The following is a 25747-nucleotide window of genomic DNA, read 5'->3' on the forward strand; positions in this document are numbered from 1 at the left end:
ACGCTCTCAGGAGTAAAGCCCGCCCTAGAAAGAATGAGATGTCATATCATCAAAGGGGTCATGGTATAAATTACTCCTTCCAGGGTTAGAGAAATGCTTCTGTGTTAAACCGAAAACCAACGTAGAGTTGGCAATCCCTACTAGGGATCCATCCTGTTGCTGGGATGTGCAGCTGTCCGCTCTCTTCCACTCGCAGAAACAGAAGGGACCATATGGTTTCGTGTATCTGTCTTCTGTGGCATGACCTTTTTTCCTCTGCATGAGGAAAAAGGAGTGTTAAAAATTCCTACCTTTTTAGTGGTGTATTAATCACTGAGTGCAAATTTGCAATCACCTAAACCAAACACTTGAGTCTGATTTTTATTTGACAGAAATCTTAGCCCAGCAGATACGATTTGTGATTATCACTTACATTTCCAATGTACTAGATTAAAATGACAGCTTTAAATAATCATTATAGAGTGCACTAGAAGCCCTCTCCTTTTTATTACAGTCTATTTTTTCCGTAAGTAGGGATATGAATTCATTGGAATATATTTCATTGAAACAGAAGTTTATTGGTAAATACTGGAGAACCATATTATTATAGAAGTAGCACACAATAAGGCATGTCTTAATTGACCATTAGTACAGTTCTTGTGTAGTTGAAGTTAGGCAACCTTGAGCTTCTTGAAGCACACGAGGCAATTTAATAGGCAATTAAAACATGGCATGTTGTGTCTTACTGCAATATATTAGGTAGTGAAACAAGCTGCTTTTCACTGAGAACATATTGGCTGTTTTTAGCCTAAAAAACGGATGAGAACATTGTGTTCCATGCATGTTGGGAGAACCAGGAAATTGTGGCATTTCTCCCCAGTGACACAGAACTTTATAGAAAAATGTGAGTCATACTGGGTAGGAATTTGTTGCCTAAACTGAGACATTTTTGACACTGCAGGCAGCCGGCATGGTGTCCAGCTGTCTCTCCAGAAGGTGCCAGCCTCTTCTAGATCTCTCTTCATCTTTACTGTCGTTTCTATGCAGATGTCTTACTTCGTGTCATCTGAAGGACTTCAAATGCCTACTTTTTGGAACCTGGATGACTACCATTGTAAATTCTACTTCCTGCAATAAATACTTCAGCCATCAGCTATGGATAGACAGACATACAGATAGACAGGTGGGCAGGTAAGCTGTCTGCAGCTCAGTTTTCCAGACTTTCCATGGACCTTTGCTGTTGAAAAACTGTGGCTCCTTCAAGGTAATAGGAAACAGGTAACAGAGCTGCTTTCAGTGCAGTTGTCTCAGCTGAGGCAGCTGACGCATTTCTCGCCAAGAGGATTTACTGCCTCAAAGATTAGTTCCTGCAAGGCCTCCTCCATGAGCTCTTTGGCTCTTCCTCATAAGGAGATGAGCTAAGGAAAACTGCCAACCAACACTTCATGAAACTCCTCAAGTATCCACATCCTCACTGTGGATATCTAGCAATGACAGGCGTTTCAGCCCAAAGTGTTGAGATTTCCTCTTCCCCCTGCAATTCAGGCAGCGTTATCAGAGCTCAGAAGGACTTTCCACCCCTTCTGCAGATATTGGAAATGGGGAAGCTCTTAAACCAGAACAGAGTAATTTAGAAATTACAATAGTTGTCTCAGTACACGTTTTCTTCTTTTAGTGTGGAAACTTTAACAGCAGAGAGTTGTCAATATTTGTGCCTAGTACTTTATCAGATCTTAATAAATACATAATAATAAATTATCCCAAACTGATGTGCTGTAATAACTTACAGATATAGCCGTGCATTTGAGTTTTCTAGTGCATTAAAAAGAAGATTGCATTAGTGCTTCAAAAATAGAATGAAGTAAATAAGCTGTGACAGTATAAAGAAATGATGGAGAGAATGGAATAAAGTTTGTAGAAGAGCTTCTTTATTTATTCAGAACAGAGTTTGATGTGCTAACTGTTAAACATTAACGTATTATCTTGATGGATTTTGTACCTACACACTTTAACATCACAGATGAAAAAGCTTTAAAAATAGTGCATTGTAATATGTGCTTCATTTATTAAAAATGTATGAGCAAAATAGATTGTATTTTTCATCCTCTTCACATTCTTGTCATTGTTCTCACAGCGAAAATCACAAATTCTGTTTTGAAGCTGAAAATGAATTGCAGTTGTCAATAAATGTGGGTGTTTACAGATGTTATTAATTGAGAAAATAGGACAGTGTTCTCAACAAGAGAATGCTTTATTTACACTCTGGAGAGCTGAAAGCTACCCTGGAAGGAGAAGAGAGCACTTGGCAGCTTTTGAGACATGAAGAACATGGCACATGAAGAATATTATTTCTCTCTTACCTTCTTTTATTAACAATCTGAAATAGTTTTGTCTGTGTTTGAAATTTCTTTTATCAGATTCCACCAATAGCTTTGGCGGCCAAAAGAAGGATCTAATCTTTCTGAATTGTCAATAGCGAAGTGCTGAAAACAGGCAATGTCCAATGTAGATTATGGAATCAACAGCACCCAAAAGCTTTTAAATTGTGGGTCCTCCTTCTAGTTCTGTTAATGGCCTTACCATGCCAGCTTTCATCAGTCTCAGTAGGAGATTCAAACTCTATTCATCTCTTGGATCAAGAAATTAATTTCCAGCAGAAATGTTTTATGCGAAATACATCTAGTCCTGGGTGGGGGGGAAACCCACTTTTCTATTTAAAAAGCCTTTAACTCCAGGTTTTTTGTTTGAACTGCTTTGTATCAATGGAAATCAGAATCAGCACTTTTAAGTTATGATAGGAAAATGAAGGCAGGATTGGCCTGTAATTATCTTGCTCGTTCCAAAATAATCTGAATCTTAATAACATACAATTGACTCTTCTCGTTCAGGGATCAAAATACAGGCTATTAAGACAGATGTTCCATTAAAGCAAGTATGTGTGTAGATTTTGGCAGGTAATAGAGAATGGGCAAAGTACAGAATGAACAATATCTGTATTTAATTTTCAAATTAGACTGTCAAAGTTTCTCAAAATGTTTTTTATTGGTTTAACAAGAAAATATAGAATGCCTCCATGGTCATTTTTTCACTCCCTAGTGTGATATCCTAAATTACTGTATTTGGATAGTAACAGTATGTATCCTCTATACATTTCAGTAGCACCAAATAATGTTGCCATAACTAACACATATACCATTTTTTTCTTACATGTGTTTTTCACTGTGTCTTTCTACTGTTTGAAAGACAAATATAAAGGCAAATCAATCATAGAATCATAGAATAACCAGGTTGGAAGAGACCCACCGGATCATCGAGTCCAACCATTCGTATCAAAATAATGGTGACCTACATAAAAATCAAAAAAATCAAAAAAATCAAAAAAATCAAAAAAAACGGTGGCCTATATAAAAATAACCAAATGAGTAAAAAAACAATGCTGCACACCAAGGTGTATAGCTCATAACTGCACTTCTTGACACTGCAAAGTGCAGTACAACCGCTTTCCTGTGTGGTGGTGTCTTCTAAATAGGTGTTTGACAGCTCAGTAGAAAAGTATATTCCTACTTTGGGTGGAATATCACAGTCCTGTAGGGTGTTGGTTCATTGTGAGCTTGTATAGTTGGTAAGTTAATTAATGACAGTCAACAGCAAGTTATAAATCTCTTCATACATCACACTCTTCCTTTTGCTTCTTCAGCTCTCCTGTGTAGGATGGTTTTGACCTGGACATGATCATTAGGTTAGCTTGAATTGCCTTGCTTAAATTGGTCATTTAAACGCTTAACCCTTGCTTATCATGACAGCTCATTACTGAAGGGCATGTCAAAGCACAATCCTTTGTGGCTCATCAGGGGCTTGCAAGCAGATGGTGACTGCTTTTGTGCTGGAAAATGCTGGAAAAAATCACACAACAAAATGCTTAAACTAAGATTCCACCTTAGTCATGTCCAGGGACAGGACGAGAGGGAATGGCCTCAAGCTCCGCCAGGGGAGGTTCAGGCTGAACATTAGGAAAAAATTTTTCATGGAAAGGGTCATTGGTCCCTGGCAGAGGCTGCCCAGGGAGGGGGTTGAGTCACCTTCCCTGGTGGTGTTTAAGGGATGGGTGGACGAAGTGCTGTGGGACATCGTTTAATATTTGATGGGAATGGTTGGGTTCAATGGTCCGATGGATCTTTTCCAACCTGGTGATTCTATGATTCTGTGATTCTATATTTCTTACAGAATTCTTCCACAATGTTTCTCAGACTGGGGTTCTGATGAGTCTTTTCAGGAAATGTCTCTGCTGGGTTTGCGAGATATTGGAAAAAATGCGATTGCCCCAAATCAGAGTGTTCTCCTCAAATGAGATGGCATCACGTCCAAGTGCTCGTAGGGCTGGACAGGGAGAAGCATTGCAATTGTGCTTGTGCAGCAGCACTGCAAATGTCTTTTATTTGCATTTGACAGTTTGTAGGTTCCTGGTACATACTAACATCTGCAGATGATGGGTGTAGAAACTATTGTCCTGTGCCCTCAAGGGACTAGGTACCAGGTGACATTTCTAGGACTGCACCTCTGAGCTCAGCCAAGCTTGGGCTGCAAATGGCCATACAAGTCTTCCTACGACCTGTCTGAGAAATCAAACCAACAGCAGTTATTGATGAGCTTTCCTAGCCCCAGGTACCAGCAGGCTTTGTGTTCACATCTCCAAATCCCTTCCAAGCAAGACCTCTGCCCCTGCCCTGAGTTTGGGAACTCAGACACATACCACAGAGTACGACCTTCCATTCTCTGGGCCAACTTCAGGGAAGACAGGCATTTCGATGCCTCAATTTAATTACCCTCGTTATTTATTGGCTCCCACATCTTTCCATTGATTGTATGTCAGAAGCTAATTTAACAGTGGAGTCACAGGGAACAGAGGGCACCCCAGGGGCTTAAGTCACTTGTGTTGTTTTCCTAAAATATCCTGAATCATGCTGCTGTGTTTTTTTCTGTAAGGACTGGGAGAATATATATTAAAATCAGAACCAAACGTTTTGACGCGTGAAGTCAAGGAGAGTTTTGTTATCAGCTTCAGTGAAGCATGATTATGCTGCAGCTGACCAGCTGCTAACAAGGGAAAAACATGCCCATGTGATAATACATTTTGATGATGTCCAGATGTGTGCATTTACAAGCCCGGGAAAGGGCAGCCTTGCTAATTTGAATTACAGTGTGTCTTTTCCAAGCTGACAGAAGTGCTGCTCTTGCTGCTACTCTTTAATATGGGGCAGATCCTGTCACCGGCTAGGGGGATGTCTATTCCCTATCTTCCACTGCTTACTTGAAATATTTATGTAGCATAATAAGTAGGGAAGAGCTTTGTTAGTAGAAAAACATCCTAAACAGAAAGATACAAGTCTAAAGAAGCACATTCTAGGGGGAAAACCTAGCTTTCCTATGAAAAGAGCTTCACAGAGCAGCTGAAGTCGAATTATTAGAAATTTGAATGAATTAAGTGTTTCTGTCACTTAAATGGAGACTACTCTGGTCCTGCAAGCCAGCCATCATCTGATGGGGCATCAGATTGGAAAAAAACCCAGATTCTTTCATGTCCTGAAGTTAAAGTTCTTTCATTTGTATATAGACTGTTGTATGACTTTTTGGTGACTTACAGGAAGATGAGTCATTAGGAGAAATTTCAACATGGAGAAGGCTTGACAGTCTGGAATGGGAAAGGTAGGAATGATAAAAACAAGGAATACGGGTAAGGACTTGGAAGGAGAAGGAAGAAGAGATGACTGGAGTATTGATATTGCCTGCGACAGACAGCCTCAGGAAAACTAATTAGGGCTGAGGAAGCTGATGAATTCCATATGAGAAAATGGAATTTGAATATTAATCTGCTCTGCGCCATCATTGTCCAATTTTAAATCCATTAAATTTGAAAGGGCTTAAAGTTTGGGAAAACACATTTTCTCATTCTTATGACATGATGAATAATGCAAAGATTAGGAGGCAGTGCTTTTCACAAGGGTCCAAACCCTTGTGTATACTGGGAGTAAGCACATACTATTTCATAACCGAAGTCCCACTTAAGTAATTCCTTTTCTGAGGGTTTCCATGAAATTTAAGCAGTGAACTGGTCTCTGTTTCTGCATAAGCTTGGCAATGTCACTCAAGTATTTGCCATCAGACAAGGAAAAAGTGTTACACAGTCTATTTTTTTGTTTGTTTTGCTATTATGCTGTTTTAAGACTAATGATTTTGCCGTTGCTTGGCTCAGTGATTCATTTGATTGTTTCCCCTCATTTCAAGATGAATTGGAGTTTTTAATCTGTTTGCTGTCATCTCTAATTTCACTGAAGCACACATATTGTTCTTACTGCCATGCAAATAAGTGCTATGTAAATAAAATGTATTATTATGATCATCAAAGTAAAAGAACCTAGAGTCATCGGTTACACAGAGTTCTCTTTGCCAGACTCGATGCTTGCGCTCACAGTCCATCTCTTCACTTCTGCTGGCAACGCTCTGGGGAGGCAGCGTTTCTGAGCCACATCAACTGAGAAGCACCAGGGCAAGAGACTCAATGGAAGCAATGGGGCAGATTTATCACTGATACTTCCAGAGAATTACAACTTACTTTCCTCAGGCAGAAACCAGCAATAAGAATACAGCTGTGAGTTTTGAACTCATCATACCCCATAGGAACAGAGATGGCAGGTTAGCACTTGGATGGGAATCCTCCCAGGACCACCTGTAGCCACAGTCTGACAACCATATTCCCCTCTCTCTCTCCTGCACTTACCTGCTGGATGCTCCTCTGCCTCAGCTACCTCCCAGAGGAGTAAAAGCAGCAAGTGCAGAGTCACAAAAGCATCCCCTCCATCTGCCTTTGCCCAGCTTTCCTTCTGTTAGACAGAGCGTGGAGAAGCGTGCGTGGGGATATGGGAAGCGCTTCTGTGGTCGAAACAGCTTGAACAGCTTTGTCATCCTAATCTTGCTGATAATATTGTCATAATATAGTGAGGGTTTTTATTCGGGTGTTTGAATCGTAAACTGATCTCCTGGAGATAGAAATGTGACAGCCAGCCACCTCTTGCTTTGCTCAGAAAGATGAGGAATCCTGACATGTTCACTCCAGGATAACATTTGCTTGAAGATAAGAAAACTCGAGGAATATATTTTGGAGTGCTCTCAGCCTAGGTGGTCTGGAGGGAGGAGGAATTACTTACATTTCATTAATTAAGTTGTTCTGCTATAAAACAGAATATATATTTGGTGATAAATTAGGCCAAAAAATTAAATGTTTTTCCTGGATGCCTGGGTAAAAGGGGCTGATCTCTATTGGTTCCAAACACATGGTGATTCACTGTATTCTCTGGACTCTTGAGAGAGACTAATCAGCCTACGTTGGTCACATCTTGCTGCTGCCACTTTCTGTGCTGGCATGTAATATACCTACAGGCTCTAGATTTTCTAATTACTTGTGTTCTTTCTGCAAGCCAAGACTAGCCATATTTTACGATGTTCCTGAGGGAATAAATATATTTAGCCTGTCGAACTGAATGCTCTCTCACTTTTTGAAGATTTTCTTATCATTTTTTCCAGCTACCACCTGGGGTATAGTGTGATCTGCTTCCACTGGACTTCTGCTGAGCATCCTGGGGACATCTGGATGCAGGGTCTTACACCAGGGAGGTTGCATATGTAATATGGGGGTATCTCAGAGTGGGAAGAAAAGCCTGGCTGGGTGTGGGGCACAGGGATAAGGGATCTGCCAAACTGCAGTAGCTCTTCATGGCAGGGAAATGGTATTTTAAGGTTTGGGACAGGATACATGCAAGATTTTAAAGCCTAGTATCTATTGTACTGGGCAGGGGAGCATGGAAGGGAGGCAAATGCTTAAGGACTTCAAGAAACTTCATGGGATATAGTAGCAGGGCAATAGTTGACTCTGAAAGGAATTAGGAACAGCAGGGGCAAGAGATTGTTGAGGCATCTGGAAAAAAAAAAGCAGTTCTTGGGGGCACTGAAACTACAACGTATGCATGCAGTGCCCTTTAATACCAACCTACAGAGACGCAGCATACCACAGTCTCCCCTTTTTCTTGCAGGGCCCCAGCAGCTGCTGGTGGCACTATCAGGCAGGGAGAAAATTCTGTTCAGTTCTCGCTCTGGTATCACACATCATGTCAGCGGCACTCGCAACCAGCAACATGTAACGTGAATACAGAGTGAATACCATGTGGAGGGCTCCTCATTTGAGAGTGTTGGAGGATGACAAGATGTGTATGGTGCAGATAAATCAGGTAACAAACCCCTCCATATGCCTTTGTGGTCGTGCAGAGGAGCATGGAAGCCTGCAGAGGCTGAGCTTTAGGCTGAACATTAGGAAAAAATTTTTCACAGAAAGGGTCATTGGGCACTGGCAGAGGCTGCCCGGGGAGGGGGTTGAGTCACCTTCCCTGGAGGGGTTTAAGGGACGGGTGGACGAGGTGCTGAGGGACATCGTTTAATATTTGATGGGAATGGTTGGACTCGATGATCCGGTGGGTCTCTTCAACCTGGTGATTCTATGATTCTATGATTCTATGATTCTATGATTCTATATCCGTACTGTCTTAGTTCTCCATCCTAACACCACTGCAGCTCAAGGATGGCAAACTACCGACATTGAGATCCACCTCAGAGAAAAGCCTCTGGTTTTCTTGTGCATTTTTCTTCCGGCATCTGCTGAATCCCTGACAACACATCATATGATAAGCTACAGCAGAAATAATAGTGTATTTTTAGTACTGACAGCTTTTATTACCTTACTGGCAAGCTATCCAAAAAAACCTCTGGATTTGTGCAACAGGTCAGGAGTGAAAGCTGCCAACTGACTTCTTTGACAGCCCTGTTCTTAGTTCACATGACCCAGTGTCCTCCAATGTCAGCCTTGTCTCAGTTTTTACAAGTGGTCCTCTTTTAAATCCAGATTTTCATGGCCACCCTCGGGGGCTGTAGTATCTCCACCAGTTAACAGATATCAGTTCCGCAGCACCTTCTGCACCTTCCATGTTCCCTGTCTCCATGCTCTGCCTCCCAGTAATCAGAGGGCAAGGCTTTTTGCTGGCAATCTCTGCTCAGCAAGGAAGGAGCATCCCTGGGGCTGCCAGTTTTAAGTATAGAAACCCCAAGATGCGTATTGCGCTCGTGTGGTCCTTGATTCATTTACTGAATTTCGTTGCTCTGTTGAAGGAAAATAGCAGAAAAAGTCGTGGCTTCCCTTATCCTAGTAAGAAACTTTCCGCTCACAAGTAAAACACCAGGTCTTATCCATGAGCAGCATCACCACTCACTCTGGTGGGACTATTAAATACAACCAGACAAGATTTGATGCAAGGTAAAAACTATCATAGAACAGAAAAATGGCTCTGGGTGTATTGCTGATCTAGACAAACCACTGCTGACTCATTGCCAGCTCATACGGAATGCAATCATAAACATTTACAATCTTAGCTGTTTCCTGGTTGAGTACGAAAACTGGAGGAGTTTGATACAGCCGCTGAGGTGTGGTGTACAATGTCAAGGGACAGATCAGTGCAGCTCCCAGCTGCTGAGCACATGCAAGGCGTTTTTGCTGTCCTGAAGCAACACTTCATGTATCAGGAAAACCATTTTATGTGCCACAGGAAATACCTAGGGGGGGGGGGGTGTCACTTTCTGAATTTGGACTGGTCTTTTTTTTCATAAAAACTGATCTTTTTCATTTTGGTTATCCAGGAATTGAAATAAACATCAACAAGAAATATTGAGGTAGTCTCAGAAAGGAAGCAGAGCAAGGAAGATTTGCTGTAGAAGGGAAGTTATCTGGTACAGACAAAGCAAATACCCATGCAAATAGCTCTGCTCTTCAGAGCTGTCAGCAGACCCAAGTGGCTTCAGCTTGATGGATCCGTGTGGACTGTGAGGGCAAAGCTCAGGCTTGTCTCTGCAGCTGGATTTTCCTTTCAGGAAATCAGGATGCTTCCTCCGAGCTGGTGGTGGGGAAGTGCAGCCACAGCCTTAAATGAACGTGGTGGTGTCGGAACACCTTCTGACTACCTCAACCACTGTGAAGCATGAGACTTGCTGAAAAGTTAAGGAGGTTTACGCAAAGGAAACATCTCGTTAGTTCTGCACTGAACAATGGGAAAGGAGGGCCTTCCTCTGTCACTTCACAGCTAATTCTGCCTCTTGATGAAAGTGGTTATTTGACAGTGTGAAGTCCCTTCCAAAATTTCCATTCATAACAAGTTATTGTCAGTGTGACTGAAGGCTCTTTCTAACTGACAAACGTGGAAGAAAAAGAGGAAGGTTTATCTGAAGATGTTAAACTTTTACTTACATTGAATCTTAAAGACAATTTCAAAACCCCTGTGTTCTGACTTCCATTAAAAGTTGCTCAAGAATAAGGATATCCATCATGAAATAGTTGCTCCAACAAAATTCCTCTTGAGAGCTTCAGCTACTTCAGCTGAGCAATTCAGACTGTATATGTCAGTAATGCCTGGTATATGTGTTTGTTGCTCAGCTTTGGCTCGTAAATATGTTTGGTCTTGGCACCATGTGTTAATATAATTTTCCTTGTATGGGTGGATTATTTGCCAGTGTGTGGCACATTTAAGAATTTCCTGTTTGTAATCATGTATCTTAGCAGATTTTGTCAAAATATATGTAATCATTAAAAGCTAATAGGCAAATGGTAACAAATTGCACTGAATCTTGGTTTTCTCTAGATTTAAGTAATCCTGACTAGTGGCTATTGATTTTAGTGGGCTGTGAATGTTCAGCACTTCTGAGACCCAGTACCATAAAGTGCTGTTGTTTTTACAACTGTCCAAACTAATAGCCTTAATGCCTGGGAATGTCCTTTCCTCTCTTGAAAGTAACAATCTCATTCTTATTGTCTCTTACACTCTCTGCAGGTTTGTTTGCCAAAAGACCGGGGCAAATAACTGCAATCCCTAGCACACCAACATTTAAAAACAGCATGACAAAGCTAGTCTGTACCTACTCTGTCTTCATCACATCAGAGACTGAAACTTCCTGGCAATTGGAGAAAAAGCCATTAATACTCATAGCCTTTTATTAGCCAAGCCAGATTTGTTTTAATTTTCCTTTGGCAATAGCAGTAGCTCCTTCAGACTGCACAAGCAGCTACACCTGAGCAGAATCCAAAGAGGACACCCTACTTCCACTGCAGAAATGTTAACTCTTGCACGGTGGCTGTGAAACAGCTCCCAGTACTCCCAGTACTGCCAGGGGAGTTCTTCTGACAGTCAGACAGCTAAAACTGTCTGTAACCCGCAATACAACCATTATTTAAGCCAATATATCTCTAAGTGTGAAGATTCACCTAACCTGCAGCACATGCCACTGCTGAAAATCTGCTGGTTCTTTTCAGAGGCAGGCACTCTGGGTTTATTCTGCTCAGGTGAGAAGACACAACGCAATCTCCATATATAAAATTTATAGGTGGTATGGAATCAGGTGTTTGTAGAAACCAATAATATCACGAGGTAATAATTTGGTTCCGATTAAGCCCATTTCTAGGCAGTTGGTTTTTACAGTCTGAACTGTCTCCCTCAAAACAGGATTTTCGTGCTGCTTGTCAAAGCTATGAGTTTGCAAAATTGTTTGGGCCCTCCCTTCTGGAGTCACTTCACCTGGATTGTTGGGTGATGGTAAATCCCCTGATGTTTTCCTTCTGAAGGTGATGCCAGAACTACCTTTAACCAGCCATTCCCGCTACCAACACCACCTATTTTTGTATTCTATTCTCATCTCAATTCTAGGGAGAATCATGCTTTGCAAACCAAATAGGGGGGAAAATGCAGCACTATCTGTTTCATTTTTATTTTGTCCATAGTCCAACCACACATCTTAAAAACTTTGAATTTTTTGTTTCGTTTGAAGCCAGCACATTATGGTTCATTTATACTTACAAAAATATATATGTTGAAGTTGTTGTCTTTGAGAGCATGATTGTTATTCCTTGACAGAGCTGTCACTAGAGGGTCCATTTTGAGCTCATTCATTGAAAGCCGCGGCAGCAACAGCAGCCAGCCTGAGCTCAGTTCTGCCTCCAGAGATTTGCAGAGAAGCTATTTGGAGTTTATCACACAGTTTTGCAAAACACTACAGCCTCGGCAAGCTGTCATAAAGAGCCTCTCATTCCAACTGGGCTCATTTACAAGTAGTATTTTATTATGCTCTGCTCTGTTTTACCCTGTTCCTTGCAAAATCATAGAATCATAGAATCACCAGGTTGGAAAAGACCCACCACATCATCAAGTCCAACCATTCCCATCAATCACTAACCCATGTCCCTCAGCACCTCGTCCACCCATCCCTTAAACACCTCCAGGGAAGGGGACTCAACCGCCTCCCTGGGCAGCCTGTTCAAGTGCCCAATGACCCTTTCCAATCTTTCTTCCCTTCTTTTACTCTGCTGATAGATTAAAAAAAACCTGAAATATGACTCAAAAAATGTTTGGTATTTTTAATGCATTTATAATTCAAGAGCTATCCAGCTTCACTCAAACCAGAGCTCTTTGATGCTAAACTGTTCCATGTTCTGAGCACCCCTGGTCAGGACCTGCATCCAGAAGCCTTATCCTGACTGCAGCCATTTCCCAAAGCCACCCTGGATGCCCACAACTAGTTCTGACCCATGACTGTGCCATTTGCTGGTGATCAGCCACTTACATCTGCCGTTCTCATAAGAGAATTTTTAACTTGAGCACCGAAAGCCACTGGTGTCTGAAAAGCAGTGCACTTTCCATCCCATAAGGAGGATATTAGAGCAAATATAAAAGCCCATGAGGCCAATTTCACCTGTGTACCTTGCCCTGTGTTGGCTCTGCCACGAATCTGTGTCCCAGGGGAACTCCAATGGGAGCCGGGCCAGCAGCTCCGTGCCACCCTTTCCTTGGCACAACATGACAAGGGGGTTGAGGGTGTTCCAGGGAACAAGCTTGAATTTGAGCTGGTATCAGACTTGTCATCTTAAGTACACTAATCTGTGTCAATAGAAACCTAGGTGCGCACTCCTCACCAACTCCTGGCACTCCAAGCAGCAGTGCTGCCACATCTCACCATTTTATCTGAGGGCATATAAACATTTGGTGCTTTTCCCAACGTCTTGGCTCTTAAAAACAAGTGATGATGTGCACACACCAGCTCGCAAAGGTGAAGAGTCAAGTACTTGTCACCACTCTGTCCTTTCTAGGAGATCTTAAATGTCATGGGAAGGGGAAAAAAAGCCCAATTTGACAGGTGAAATGTAGTGAGCGATACAGTCTTACGAGCCAGATGCACATCACACGCACATTGCTGAGGCTCTGAGCCACATGTAGCAGGAGCAAGGGCATAAATGAAGGAGTTGGATTCGTGCGGATGCCGCCCCTGGCAACGCTCTGATTTTGGTTCCGTGTTCGATGCAAACCCATCCCAGGATGCTGTGTATTCAGACTGGGAGGGAGAAGCAGCTGCCACCTTAAAGTTGCTGTTTTGCACGTGACTGCCTGCTAGCTAAGCTTCCCTCCTTTCTAGGCTTACGGTTAACTCCTGCTCTGGTTTTCTGTCTCTTAATCCTCAGCAGTGGCGTGTCCTCACATGCTTTTCTAGTTGAGAAGGAGCTGTCTTCTCCCCGTATGTCAGTTTTATCAGTCCTATGAATTCCGTATGAGACAAAAATCATTGGCCTGCGTGGGAATCTTGTACCTATTTAGTGGCAGTAACATTTTTCTCTTCCACTTCTTGTTCATCCATATTAGTGGGTGACAGCCTGTAACAAATGCATTCCTACCTGGCAGACAGAATTTATTAGCATGAATTCCTGCTCCTTCGTGAGGTCATTTGTACGAAACATTCTTATAATTTCATAAGATAGTAATTTTGAGAACCAATTTTTTAACCCTTGTAAAAAATGGCAATTTACAGTTTTGCAGATATGTGACTGAAACTAGCTCCTCATTCTTATGCAGAAGGCTCTGTTTGTTGTAAAATGAAGTTTCTCCAAATCCAATCTATAAAGCAGAGTCAACCCACGTTCATTTATTTTCCCTCAAAGATTTTCTTGTACTTAAAATAGTAGAGCCTTTTAAAACCATGCATTTGTTTCTCTGATGTCTGTTGGTGTAACAGCAATTTCAGTTTCCAGCAAAAAGCTTTCTGGGTGACCAAACCAAGAGTTTCACCCCACTCTTGATCAGACAAACTCAGTTTCCTCCTCCAGCCCAGCCTGGTCCTTCTACCTAAAAGGAGGTTGTGGAGAGGAGGGAGCTGGGCTCTTCTCCCAAGGGACAGGGGACAGGACGAGAGGGAATGGCCTCAAGCTCCACCAGGGGAGGTTCAAGCTGGACATTAGGAAAACATTTTTCACAGAAAGGGTCATTGGTCCCTGGCAGAGGCTGCCCAGGGAGGGGGTTGAGTCACCTTCCCTGGAGGGGTTTAAGGGACGGGTGGACGAGGCGCTGAGGGACATGGTTTAGTGATTGATGGGAATGGTTGGACTCAATGATCCGGTGGGTCTTTTCCAACCTGGTGATTCTATGATTCTATGATTCTCACTTTTGCATTCTCTTTTCCAAGTTAAGGTAGGCCTGCTCTTTCAAATTGCTTTTATGATGCAAGAAAAAAAGAGAAGATTGTGTCTGATTTAGAAAATGTCGCATACCCTCTGAAACCTCCCATCTCGTACAAGAACCCTCCTGCTGGGCATTGCCAGAAGTTTGGCTGTAGTTACAGTCAGTGCTCACATTAACCAGATCTGTTTTTCCTTCCCTCCCCTTCTAGCAATTTCTACCCAAAGAGAAGCTTAACTGATGCTGTTGCTTGCACTGGGGAGAGGAAGAATAGCATGTTTCTGGATCTCTTCCTTCGTACCCTTGCCACACCGCGAGGCTGGGGCCAGTGCAGTATGGGGGTACACGCTCACTTCTTGTATCTCAGTTACCATGAACCCCATGGGTGCATCTCTCTCCTGTGAGGATGCACAAATCCTTAGTGGAGGGGTGGTGGGGTCGGGCACCTCAGGTTACTTCAGGAGACCCCAAGCCTGTGCGGCAAGCGAAGGCAGAGAGGGGTTTGAGCTGGGGGTTATGGGTGCAGGCAGGTTTGAGACCCTCCACCTGTTTCATGCAGAGTACTGAAGGGCCCGTCATACGGCGGCTTTTGATCACTACCCACTTTGGATGAAAGCCAGAAGCAATGACGTACAGATGAAAGCTTCTGTATCCAAAAACAATCCTCTAAGCCATCCAAGTCCCTCTAAAGCTCTGACTGTTTGCTAGCTGAAAACTTTTAGGTTGCTTATGTAGCAAGGATAAGAGCGAAAAAGCTCCTATAGAGAACACCAGCATTCTTTTTATTTTGGATATTCAGTCTCTTTCCTTTCCAATATTTGCTTATTTGTTTATTTTTATTGTGCCTTGAGAGATTCATGCCCTCTGTATAGTGGGGGGATGGGGCTGGCTTCAGTTCTAAAAATGTACCTTACATATGCTACTTTGCATAAGTCTTTTGTTAGCTCAAACAAAAGAGTCTTATTAGTATAGATTGCTCCATTTAAATTATGCTGCTTGAGTTTATGGACTAACATTAGATTTAATTCTTACAGTGAAATAAGCAGTAAGATAAAGCAGAAAAGCATCCAGTGCTGCCAGGGTCACATTTTTCAACTGGATTGCTAAGGGGATATTAAGCATGCTTTGGCTTTTTGTGATAAGTTGTGATTTCTCCTTCCCCAAAGTCAATGGAGGAGTTGTATGATGTGTTTATTTCTTCCACGTCTTCGTAAAACTCAGTGTGTTTTACAATCCTTTGTACACGGCACATAAGCCTCCAAAGCACTACGCACGTACAAAAAAATCCTTAAACCAACTCCCAAAAGCAGCTGATTAAAATCAGACTGATTTAAGAGGCAGAGAATATTCCTATCTGCCCGATTTTAATCAGCCTGTTTCAGGACATGGCCCTGATACTCTGCGTTGTTTTCAAATGCTTGATCCCTGGGGTACATGAATTTGCTCTTACAGCAGGGTCAGTGAGGTGCTATCTCTGCTGAGATCAATGATTCACCAGTGATATAGCTGGGGTTTATCTCCTTTTGATTTGACTGCTGCAGCATTCCCCCATTTCTCATACATATCAAACATGAATATTTACATGTATTTGCCATCTGTAGACGTCACTGGCTTCCACTTGATAACCCCAATACAAGCACTAACTTCAACCTTTTGACCATTACAAGCACTACATTTAAAATTGTTCTGCTAGTGAGGACTTAACACACAAATATCTATAATGCCGCTTGATTCTTGAACAGATGAGTCTTTGCAAAGAGATTTGATGATCTGTAAGAAGGCCGTTAAAATCACTGCACAGGATTTGAGAGAAAGAGAACAGCTCTCAGATCTGGACCCTTACGCAATAATTTAAGTTTCCAAACCAAAAGGAACTCAGGAGGTCTCTATCAAAATTTCAGATGTGTTTTTTTCCAACCACAGAAATACTTAAATAAAATCACATTCCTTACCACTCTTGCCACCAGATTACAATGTTTACTTTATGCCTCCTTCAATGCATGCCTAGAAACGTGCTGATTTGCTGATCACTGGAGAAAAGAACCATGCAGCTTGCTGCTATGCATCCTTCTCCGACCTGGGCTGCTTCTCAGCTGGTGTTGCATGCTGTGTAGCTGCTAGAACTGGTTTAATTCCCTGGTGTGATAGTTCAGGGAGTTTAAAGAAATAATATTATACTGGAAAATGTACAAAGATGCATATAATTTGATTTCTAGTTTTTATGTACAAGAATCATAAATAGAATTGAATTCATTAATAGAGTCATTTGACTACATTCACAGTAACATGCAAATCCATTAAAAGCTCCAAGTCAAGTTCTAAATATAAAATTGAGGGTGGCTCTTCATTTAATTTAAAAGCATTTTTTTAAACTAAGAGACTAACTGTATTGTGGGTGGTGTGCTTCTGCTGTGGAATAATTTCTGAATGTCAGAGCCCTCAGCGCTTCAAAAAAGGTGATCAGCAGCTCAAAGAAAATGGACCTAACTCTAGTAAGCACAAGAATTTTGTTCATTTAATGTTAATGAAAAACAAATTTCCAGTAAACATTAAGCATGCTAATGAAATTTGTTCAGTGACAGTAGATTTATACTGAATTTTTTTTTTTTTTTTTATTCAAGCAATTGCAAGTACCTAAAGAGAAATGGAGATTCATACACAAGTTATTAATTTGAGTTGCTAAAAATACCCTTAGGTAGTCTATAAAACGCTTTGATATTTCCTCTAGCTTTAGATTCCTATTGAGGAAAGTATTTTAATGAGGAAATGAAAAAGTGTAAATATCTGAGCTTTTGAGTTTGTTGATGATACACTAATAGCAGCAGCAGAGTGCAAATAAGGACTTGGAAACAAAGGCAATGAGCCAGGCAGTTACTGAATAGCAGCTTATATACAATTGAATATATGATCATATAAGAATAATTTGTCCTAGCTTCCATTTAATGAGACAGTGTGCATACGAGTGCACGTGTGTGTGCATGCAAGTGTGTATATTCAGCTAGAGAGTGAGACTCTGGAATGGGCATCGAGAGCTGAACAAGTCTGGATGTGGTTATGATCTTGAACCAGCTGTTGCTAACATTTATTGTTCAAGAGTCACAGAGCACAGAGGGATCGTTTGCTTCAAGCTACACCTATGGAGATTGTAAGAAGCTGGTATCTCCATCACCCAGAAGAAAGAAATCTGAAGAACACAGCACGTTATCTCTGAACATCGCCAGCCGTACGTCTCAAGTGTAGACAGCCAGGATCAAAATAAATTCCTGGAAATATGGAACAGTTTACAAATATAAACACTACTAACCAGTTGACTTACAGCTCAGTCAAAGAGGAACCACAGTTTTCTGGCAATTTCAAGTTCCACATAAAGTATTAGCTGCTTCTGGCTTCAGAGAAAATATGTGCTTTTGTTATCGGGCATCCGATATTTGGAGGATGAATCATGTGTGCAACAAGAGTGAAAATTCTTCTTACCTGATGAAAGGTAAACTGAGTAATTCCTGGGAAGATTACAATTTTCTGCTCCTGAAAAGAAGTGCCTGAGTATTGTCAGAGCAACTTAATCGTCCATTTCCAGCAGATAACAAGAAAAGAACACTACAAAGCTCCATTTGTGTCACCAATGCAGACCACAAATCTGTTCCATAGAACTGGGCGTTGCTGGGATTACTTGGAAACAAATTTCAGTATAGAAGGAAATAACATCTCTTTGAAATATCACATTAAAAACTTCCAGCCCTACACGAGATACCTGAGAGGAAATGAAAAATAGCGATTTCCCAATTAATTTGATTTTTAAATCAGAACGGAAATGATTGCTTCAATTCTTTTGTCTTCCTGTCCTGAGAGATAAAAGAAGTTTCTGGGTAAACAGGTAGGATGAGAACTAAGTAGCATTTAAATGCTGTTTTCAAGACCTCATGGCTGCCATGGGTTTGAAACCATTGCCCACTCTTGGCACAAAGAAGGAACAAGTGATTGGAATTGGATTTATGAGGAATGGGGAGATAAGACTCACAGAGGAAAAACATTAGCAGTTCCCTTCCTGTTGAAAAATTCCTACACAGACAAAACACCACTTTTGTAGGCAATACAGGCACTCCACTTTGGGTAAATAAAATTAGTGTTAGAAAGGGTATTTTTGGTACCGTGGAAGTTCACTTGTTGTCATTTCGATTCTATATCCAACGAGAAGAATAACTACTAGAATTAAAAAGAACCAGATGATGATTTGCTGCTCTTTACCAGAAAAATTACTGATGCATTAATGCGAGACCTGTGCACTGCAACAGCTGAATCCCCAGTGACCTCAGGTTAATATTCTAGTATTTAGATTGTTGTCAGTTTGCACGATTTAAGAAAAGCCTGAGATATAATAAGGTGGTTAGAGGAATCATAGAAGGTTGCTGTTAGAAACGCTGGGTTGAGCTTGAGCTGTCAATCACTTCCAAAGTAAAGTACATATATAAACAAGGTTATCAGCTGCAAAAGCTTCAAGAACTACAGGCTGTTGAAGTGGCAAAATTCTTGGAGGTCAGAGGAAATGCTCAGAAATCCTTGCAGCTTCCCCAGCGTGGGCTGAAGATAAATGTCTATATTCTTGGCTGCTTCTGCTGCAAACATTGTCTGTTGGTTTTTTTTTCTTTTTTTTCCAGCTGGAATAGTGCTTTAGATGTGCCTATGTTAAGAGAAGAGAGTCGTGGTAGGAAATTCAAGCTGCTGCCTTCGTGCGAGCAACTTTAGTGCAGCCATGCAGCTTCACAGGGGAGGAAGGACATCACTGCTCATATGCTATCAGATATAAAGCCTCATACAGAGCAAGTTTCTGTTCCAATTGCCTCACACATTATATATATTAATATATATTAATATACATTAATATATTAATAATGGGGGAAAAAACCCTAAGAACTGTTAGGAAGAAATATGTAGAAAATACGTGGAGGAAAAAATACTCAGATTTCTTTTGCGCAAATGCTGCTCTACAAGCTTCAGTATCAAATTGTTCCCTCTGACTTTCAGTGGGCAGGATGAAAACCTGGCATAATCTGGGGCAATGGCAGGAACCATAATTCCTCCATAGCACTGGCACTTCATCATCTGGATGCAAAATAAGATGCCCTGAGGTATTTCAGTGCGCCTGGGGTAATCAGTGAGGCAGGAGGGACAGATCGGAAGACCAACTCCTGTCTATAGCACTGTCCTCAGCTGACCCCAGGGATTTCCAGCTGGAAATCAGAGCTACGGCTAATGCTGCTTGACACAGAATTAACTCTCCCGGGGCCTCCTCTTTGCTTCTGCAGAGCTGCCATGGAAAAAAAATATATCTGAGTTAGATTACATGCTCCCCACAGGGTCATGCTGCAAGGAAAACTAGAAAGACAGAGGAGAAGCGTGGAAAGGGAATCCCTTAAAAGATCTATCTTGCAGCCCCCTAGGGTGTAGTCTGAGGAAGAGTCCATAGTTTAAACTTGTATAAATATCATATATCTGCCATATCTTGCCTGCAAGAATAACAATGATCTGCAGCAAAAAGCAGCAGTTCTCAATTGTCTTTCATGCTGGTGTATTTGGACAGGAACTAGAGAATAAACTTTGAGTTTCCTCACTGTTTCAGACTTCAAACATATATATAGCGCTACTTTCTCTCTCTTATAATTGCAAGCAGAAGAAAGCGTTATATCTCTTACAACCAATTTAGCACCACTCAAAACTGTGACAATGATGTCCTCCTCAATCATTTTATTATCTTACTTTTTAGCTGCAAGTCATTGTGTCACAGATTTGCTAATTGAACTTGCACGTATCTCATCAGTGAATGGTAACAGGAACTTTTATATCTAGAATAATGCAAAAGTGTTCCCAAACTCTGCACCAAGATGTGAGAGAGACACTCATAGAATCATAGAATCACCAGGTTGGAAGAGACCCGTTGGATCATCGAGTCCAACCATTCCTATCAAACACTAAACTGTGTCCCCCAGCGCCTCGTCCACCCGTCCCTTAAACCCCTCCAGGGAAGGGGACTCAACCCCCTCCCTGGGCAGCCTCGGACAGGGACCAATGACCCTTTCCGTGACATATTTTTTCCTAATGTCCAGCCTGAACCTCCCCTGGTGGAGCTTGAGGCCATTCCCTCTCATCCTGTCCCCTGTCACTTGGGAGAAGAGCCCAGCTCCCTCCTCTCCACAACCTCCTTTCAGGTAGTTGGAGAGAGCAATGAGGTCTCCCCTCAGCCTCCTCTTCTCCAGGCTAAACACCCCCAGCTCTCTCAGCCGTTCCTCATAAGGCCTGTTCTCCAGCCCCCTCACCAGCTTCGTTGCTCTTCTCTGGACTCGCTCCAGAGCCTCAACATCCTTCTTGTGGTGAGGGGCCCAGAACTGAACACAGGATTCGAGGAGCGGTCTCACCAGTGTGGAGCCGCTGGGATTTCCTCAGATCACCTCTTGCAGCATCAACCGGCCCCAGATCCTTCCCAGGGCGTCAGGGCCCACATCACACGAGGCAACCCAACCGTGCTGATTCCTAGGCACGAGGGCCTCCTGGCAGGCAAGAGCCAGCTGGTCCTAAGGCGTCTGTCATCAAGGAGAGTGCAGGTGGATAGGTATTTCTGGAGGTCGGATAGGGAGTATAGTGTTTCAGATCGGAAAAAGAAGCCCTTCCCAGAACCCCAGCAGTCTGAGAGGTGTGAAGGAACCGCAGACTTCTTAGCAGGACATTTTCTTCCCTCTGTAGACAGATGGATGTTTTCTGCCCTGTGAACAAGCTAGCAGCTATTCACCAGGACCTCAGTGCAGTGCTGGCCCTCCAGTTAACCGGAGCATGTCAACCCCAGGTACCCCAGTGCTGTTTCAGCAGTTACAAGGGGTTAACCTTCACCCTGGGTTGAACCTGTTAAAATTTGCAATCAGTAATGTAACAGCACAAATTCTTCCGTTGACGCAGATTGGAGAATTTCTGAGAGATGTTGAGCAAATCGTGGGTTAGACATTGCCCTGGAAACACCCCTGGAGCTCACCTCATACGCTGCGGTTTTTTCCCCCTCTTAAAAAAAAATTATTTGCAAGCCACGCAAATGGGTGAAATCAGCATGTGATTTCAGAGCAGTGTGCAGCTCTTCTTTTGCCAAATATACAGGCGCTGCTTTTAGTGCGCATCATCATGTAGTGATTAATGGCAACGTGGCATTGACTCCAGGGAATGTGGCCAGCTTAAACATGAAAACCCACATTGACTCAGATGGACAAACAGGCATATAAACTTTATTTATTTTGTCAGCCAAGTAAGCAAACTGTAAAAATAAGAATACAAAAATTGGCTCTGATGTTTGCTCTGCTCGGGGATAAAGTGATTTAACAGAATTACCAACCATGATTTTTCTGAATAGGGTTACACATACTAGCCTGTAACCACTGTGGTAGCTAAGCTGTGCTCGGCTCAGTACCAGATATAGGAGAAAGAAAAGAGAACAGGACTTTCCACTGGCTCTTTATTCCTTTCCTTTGGAGTTCTCAAGGGATGCCCTAGGGATGCTGGCCTTAGGAATGACCTCAGTTACGGTCAAACCTAAGGGGCTGTTGCAGCAGCAAGGGGTCACTGGCCTGTAGCAGCATTTACATCATGCATCTCCTCCTCACTTGTCTGCTCAGTGGCAAGAGCTAGCACTAGAGGTCCTGTCGGGATCGAAAGACTCATCGGGAGACCAGTTAAGATGCTTTATGGTCCTTTCTGTTATGCTGGATTTGCAGAAGTTCTATATATATTGTGAGACTAACATTCTGGTCTGATATTTGTATTCCATGTATGTGTCATCTTCCAGAGCCATTGGAGACTCTACCAGATGACAAACTGGCTCTCCAGATATTAAAGGTTTAGTGCCACTGATACAAACAAATAAAAAGAACAAAGCTTTGTACTGTATATATGAAACACAGAGTGCAATTGAATTAGGTTATTTTTACATCTAAGATTAAAATGTCCCTTTCTTCCTAATTTTTTTGATTTTAACTTAAATCTTTCAAGGTCAGTTCTTCTCTGGGGTAGTTTTGTGTTATCTGAGATGCCCTTTCCTGATTTTCTCAATAGTGTTCCTCAAAGGGATTTTTTTCCCTAACCTTTTTGTCTTCTTTGATGGAGGATTTTTTATTCCTGATATTATTTCAAGAAAAGGAGACAAATCTCTTAAAAATGTAGTGCTTCTTTTTAGAGAAAGATTGCTGGCTACAAGAAGCAGCATTTGTGAGTAGGTTTGAAAGGACAAGAGAAGAGAAACCAGAAGTCTAATGCCATTCAAATGCACTCCTCTGTGAAACCTCTTTGTGATCATTTTTCCCTTCTCTGTTGGACTAGATGGAAGTCTATAAAATAGACTATAAATATACAAATATGTGTGCATTTATATATACATATATCAATATATTTGTTCTATAAATCTTCGTTAAAGTCCTTTTGATGGAACACAAAATCCTCCATTTATTTAGTTCCCATGAGTTTACATGAGCATATAAAAAGGAATAATATATATAATGTACTAATTTCATCCTGGGAGGCGGGGGGAATCCTTCATTTCCATCACAAGAAATATTTTTAAATAAGTATTTGCCATTGGCTGAATTTTAAAACATCAGCAATCCAAGGGAGTGAAAGACAAATATAAAGCCCCTTACATGATTTGAGTTATTTCCTTGCTTTGATCCATGCAAGTATTTGGCTGTCTTGGATAATTTTGCTGGTTTGATGTTTTAAATCAAGACCACGTAGAGAAATAAGACTAACCAAATTATCACACCGTGCTAGGTTTCTTTACACAAACACTGCCATGATTTTTAGCAATGAATCCAAGATAACAATAATGAAGTCTTTTAAAAAGTGAGCCCCACATTCTGTGCAAATTACAATATTACCGGGAAGCTAGATTTCTCGCTAATACATTATGGACTTCTCAGCTATTTGCACGCAGCAAGGGTATTAGAATGATAGTATTTGAAAAATAGACTCACATAACATTTTTTAGTGTAATCAACCATGGATGAGGCCCATCTGTCATAGCTAGCCTGTATGACTAATTGTTAGTGGTCCCTAATTGAAATTTAGATTCATTAAATAAACAGAGATGCCATTATAAATGCACTAATTTGATATGTGGAGGAGGGAGAGCAGGATATGAAACTGGGCAGGAGCTTCTGAGCATTGTTTACATTTATACATATTCAGATTAATATGTTCCCATCTACTACTGGGCCAATCCCTCTGCAAGGCACGGCAGAGCAGGCTGGAAGATGTCTAAATCGTGGTAAATATTCTAATTTTTCCACACATCAAAGAGGGTTGTGAATGGAGGATGGGCTTCGGCTTTTTGGAGGTTTCTATTTTCTAGAAAAGAAAAGCATTCCTTGTTATGATTATAAAATATGGTAAGCCCCAAAAGGTGACGTGTGGGTTTTTTTTAAATACACAACAGTAACCAAGGCCAGCACAGTGTCAAGGAATCTGTATGCAAACAGCAGACAGATCTGTTTTATAGGGCTAAGATGAAATCCTAGCCAGATTGATGGCAGAACTCCCATTAACTTCAAGAGTCAGGATTTCAATCTTCAGAAGTGAAATGCAATTCTGTGATGTGCTCAGCATCCTCAGCCTGCACCAGGTAAGCTCATCCAGGAAGGAGGTTGCTCAGCCCCTGCAAAAATGAGTTCTTCATCCCTAGAAAGCAAAGCTACTTCTTCATGCTCTATAAGAAAGTGTTTTCAGAATAACTATATGACTGCTTTTCCTTCAGTGGAATGAATGACCACCAAACATGCACAGGTGTCATCACCAGATACAATTTCTCAGTTGGTTTTACTGTAGAAGCCACAAACAAATATATCAAAAGTGAGCTCTGTGTTGCTTTATTTTTGCTTTACGTTGTCACCTATTTTGGCAACTCCCTATTTTCTCGGCTGATCTGTTTTATTATGGAGGTGGTTTAGCTTTCTGTTTCAAAAATAAAGTTGAGCACTAGATTTAATCCCAAGGATGTAAGATCATGCCTTCTGCGAGAGCCCGTGCTTCTTTAACAACTGCTGTGTCGGCATGTTGGGTATGTGCATGGGCAAGAAGTGGGGGATATTTTTTAGCAGCTTGTAGCTTGATCCTGCATGCTCCTGAGCAGCTTTAAATTGCAAGCACTACCCTGAGAACTGAGGGCACTTGGTGCCCTGCAGGGACTGCCAAGGAACTGGCACTTTCAAAAGAGTGGAGCTCTGTGTGTTTTGAGAGATGAATTTTGGGACTTGTGCCACAGAGGAGTTTTTTCCCTGTGTTTTTTGTTGTTGTTTTGAAAGACCTATTTTTTTTTTATAAGAGGAAACCCAAATCCACTCCAAGTAACGAATGCTCATTTAAATAGATAACCACTTACAGCAGATGTACCAGAGAGCAATGTCAAAAAAAGCTGGAAATGCTAAGGCTATTAGCATAAGAGGTCAAATCAGACACTGCTCTTGGATTCAGCAGAGCCTCTAAATCCAGTTTATGACTAGAAAGGTCTCTCTCTTGCTTAGGTGTGTCACTTTTTCGTCTCAGCTCTGCCTTGACTCTGTTTATATTGGCCGTGGCAGAGCTTCTTTCCACAGCACACTTGCAATTAGGGTAGGAAATTTTGTGGGACTGTTAGAAGGCTGCAAGCAGTTCTCACGTGGAAACGAGCAAGACCAAGGGCAATGTTTTGGAGAAAAAAATAGTGTATGAATATGGATGATGTGGTTGCTCAGTTGAGAAGAATCAGGAGCCACTATGGGAAGAGAAGTCAGATACTATCTTTGTCTAAAACATCAATGCCCCGATTCTGATTGCTAAACACAGAGCAGGATACACAGTCATTACATTACCCATAATTATAATGATTATGCCTGTATGTTTGCAGGATATTTTTACATTCTACTAAATATTACCACTGTCGATGAGAGGCATTATTCTTTAAGTGTGAGCAACGTCACCCCTGAAGCTCAGTTCCTATATCAGGTGAAACCTTGGATAAACCCTGTGCAAGTTCCCACCTAAAGACATAACTAGAGAAGGAGAGAGTGGCAGGGGTTATTGCTGAAGAAGCAGCACATCAAACACCTTCGTTTTCCTGCTTATATCGCTCAAGGCTGCAACAACTGTTTGTTTTATGGTCTCGCAGGCATTTCCCCCACTCTGCA

The sequence above is a fragment of the Phaenicophaeus curvirostris genome, chromosome 6 (assembly GCF_032191515.1).
Source record: "Phaenicophaeus curvirostris isolate KB17595 chromosome 6, BPBGC_Pcur_1.0, whole genome shotgun sequence".
Taxonomy (NCBI): Eukaryota; Metazoa; Chordata; class Aves; order Cuculiformes; family Cuculidae; genus Phaenicophaeus; species Phaenicophaeus curvirostris.